A 3,773-nucleotide genomic window follows, 5' to 3' on the forward strand; every position below is an offset into this window, starting at 1 on the left:
CATTCATGTTGTAGCTCTGCTCTACTGGTCAGTTATGTTTCCCACCAGAACAAGTCCTGGACGACCCATGGTTCATTCTGTATCCTCCCACAGCCTGTAATTCAGTTCTTTGCCCTTGAGAGCACACTGTTTGCTTCTGCTCTGTTGAATCAAACATTTGGAAAGAGCTGGAAACCTTGAAAGAGAAACCAAAGGACACAGCAAGGTCATAGAGTGGAGTGATTAAGAGCTGGGGAATCAAACAGGCCTGGGTTTGAAGCCTGTCTCCATCACTTACTAGTTATGTGCCTGAGATAACATACCTAACCTCTCTGAGCTTCAGTTTTCTCAACTGTAAAATAAGTTTAAAGTCCGTATCATAGGATTGGTATGAGGATTAAATGACATGTACCTGTCATCCTGTGACTACCCCAAATGCCAGCCACCATACCACTGTTCTTAGTAATAATGTAAGAGTGAGGGGTGCAGAATCAACACAAACAACAGGACTTGGGGTGAGAAAATCTGGGTTTAGACCCGTTCCCTTTCTCTATGATTTTAGACAAGTCATATCACCTCTTTAACCTTCAGTTTCCCCAGTTGCAAAATTGTGATAATAATAGTAATAATAATGCCTACTTCACAGGGTGATTGAAAGGACTAAATGCAATAATGCCTGTACATATGCTTTGCAAACTACAAGGAGCCGTATAATATTAGTAATTATTATCCACACCAAATTCTTAACATTTTCTGGGTCTAGTCCTGACAACTGACAAAAGGAATAAATGGATTCTCTAAGATTAGAAATGGAAGAAAATGAGGCTTGACTCACACGCCTAAATAAAGTCCAGGCCAAAGGGTTAGCCCCACAGAGAGTGAAGAGTCTGATTAAAAGGGGCTCCCTACGTCCCTGGTGGCACAGTGGTTTAGAATCCGCCAGTCATTGCAGGGGACACGGGTTCGAGCCCTGGTCCGGGAAGATCCCACATGCCGCAGAGCAACTAAGCCCATGAACCATGACTATTGAGCTGTGCTCTAGAGCCCGCGAGCCACAACTACTGAGCCCACGTGCCACAACTACTGAAGCCCACGCACCTAGATCCCATGCTCTGCAACAAGAGAAGCCACGCAATGAGAAGCCAGCCCACCACAACAAAGAGTGGCCCCTGCTCACTGCAAGTAGAGAAAGCCCGCACACAACAACGAAGACCCAACACAGCCAAAAATAAAATTAATTAATTAATTAAAACAAAACAAAACAAAATGTTTAAAAGGGGCTCCTGTGCTGGGCCAATTTCATTCCTGAATGAGCCCTTCCTTTGATTCAGCAACTGCCTACTGTTTACTTACCATATTATCTCATGTTGCATCAGGAGACATCCTAACATTAAAGTTATTGGTTTTCGTAAGCAATGAGCTTCATAAAAGATGGCCCAATATCACGGGGCAAAAACTAAAAAAGTGAGGGCAGAAAATATCATAGTGTATGTTTCTTCTTTTGAGGAGCCTTTTTTCCTGGCTCTTAGGTGTTTTGTTTTGTTTTGTTTTGTTGGCTGTGCCACGTGGCATGTGGGATCTTAGTTGCCTGACCAGGGACTGAGCCCGAGCCCCCTGCAGTGGAAGCACAGAGTCTTAATCACTGGACCACCAAGGAAGTCTCTCTCAGGTTTTTTCAATGTTCCATTTTTTTTTTTATGTTGCGTTTTGGGTGACACTTTTCTGGTGTTTTATTTTTTATGGGTTCCCCCACCTCTGCTGACTTCGCTAATCTACACTATTTTCCATGGTTACCATAAACAAACATTTCTAATTTGAAAGTTAAAGGCAGGGAACAGCTATGCCAGCAAGAGAGGGGGAAATCAAGGTCCAAATGTATCTTGCCGCCTGTAACAGGCCCTGATGGCTGCTATCAAAGCTGTCCTCCAGTGCACTTGGTTTTTAGCAACAATCAAAATTCAGCCAAAGGAAAGAAGTTCTGGTAGTAGAATTCCACGCTTCTGAGGGCCCAAGAGACATTACAGGAACAGGCAGAAAATAATTTCTCCGGTAATACTGGGGTCAGTGGTATGAGGTCTTCAAATGACTTCCTACCCCTTGCCCCCTGCCCACTGGAGAAAAATGGCAGCCAAATGCATCTGTAGACGTAGGATGTGAGCCAGGAGGGGGAGGCTGAAGGAAATTTGTGAAGAGCATTCAACAGTGCCACTCCTCCAGAGTTTTTTACATGTTTATGGAGGCCACAGGGTTAATTCCAAGGGAAGAGAGGCAACCTAGCGATTAGGAATGTTCTCTGTCCTCAGAAAGCCTCTCAGGAGGAGTGTCTCAGAGTTGGAGCATGTGTAAAATATGCATTAATGATAAGGAGAGCCCCTTTTGAAAGCTTCTTCCAGCCCCCAAGGAACTTCGTTTTCCCCACAAAGTAGGTAGGAAATTAAGAACAAGAAAGGAAAATTTTAAGTTGCTCGAACCTATAAAATTAAAACCTCCACTTCTGCAATACTATATTTTGCCAGCAAAAGAGCAGTGTGTGTTTATTTTAGTCGGTGGCAAGTATTCAAACACAAGAACCTTTGGAGGTATTATGAAAGGCACTGCACTTCATTGTATAAGGCAAGCAACTCAGGAAATGGATATTCTTAAATGACCAGAAACAAAGGGGATCCTGAATTCAAGTGATGCCCATCAGCTACCAAGGGGTCTGGCTGACCTAGTCACCCTTTGAGGGGCTCTAGACACGTAAAGGAATGACCAGGTGGACAGGTGGCCAGTGTAGCAAGTCATAAACGGCAAACACATCCTTGAAGTGAATTGGAAATCTGCCATTGGTGACCTCAGATTCTCATGTCCAACTCTGGCTACACTGGTGAAAGATGGCCAGTTCTGACCGCAACCAAAGTAAATATTGGACAAATATTTGAAGAATATTGTGCTGAGGTGGTGGCAGATTATTTGCCTGCTTTCTACATGGTGCCTACAGCACCCATCTCTGTAAACATAATAGCTTTTCAAACTGAGAATGCAGAGGAGAGGTACAGCCTCAGGACTATGGGTATTGGAAAGGGGGTAAAAATTGTCTTTTCTCCCTCATCCTAACACACAAGTGCCCAGTGCCCTCGGGCTGCCCAGAGTCAGGAACGGGTGAGGTGGGATGAGGAGACGTGAAGGGGAAGGAAGCCAGGTCTGCTCCTGCACCCCGTACTGTCTCAACTCTCCTTGATGCCGTGGGGCAGGATCAAGGGGAATACCACTTTTTTAGGACTTCTTAGGTGCCAAAGATTCTGCTGTTTGCATTATAAACATGATCTCTTTTGAGTTCTCACAACAACCCTTGGAAGCAGTTGTCACTATTCCCATATTCCATATGAGGTTCAAAGGAAGTTAAGGAATTTATCCAAATTCACACAGGATTCAAACCTGGGTCTGACTCTCAAGCCCCTGCTCATATGGGACATGTCTCGTGCACTTTCAGACTCCGTCCGTGCCATCCTGGCTTGGATACTCGGCCACCAGCTCTGGTTCAGTTGCCTCCACAGCACAGGAACTTACTCCACCTGGGGTGGAGTAAGAGTCTTGCCTGGGAGGGTCAGGACCTGCCCCGTGCTACTGTTGGGCAGCTGGGCCAAGAAGCCCCATGCCCTGAGATTTTGGCTTCTTCTCCCACCACTTCTGGACTTAGCTAAAATGCAGGCTGTGAAATCTGGTTTCCCTAACTGCCACCAATAGGGGCCAGAGAAGCAACCCAGAAGTGGTGCCCAGGGAAAGTTACCTTCCCTTTGGAGAGACCCAGACTG

This window comes from Pseudorca crassidens, chromosome 8, assembly GCF_039906515.1.
Source record: "Pseudorca crassidens isolate mPseCra1 chromosome 8, mPseCra1.hap1, whole genome shotgun sequence".
NCBI lineage: Eukaryota > Metazoa > Chordata > Mammalia > Artiodactyla > Delphinidae > Pseudorca > Pseudorca crassidens.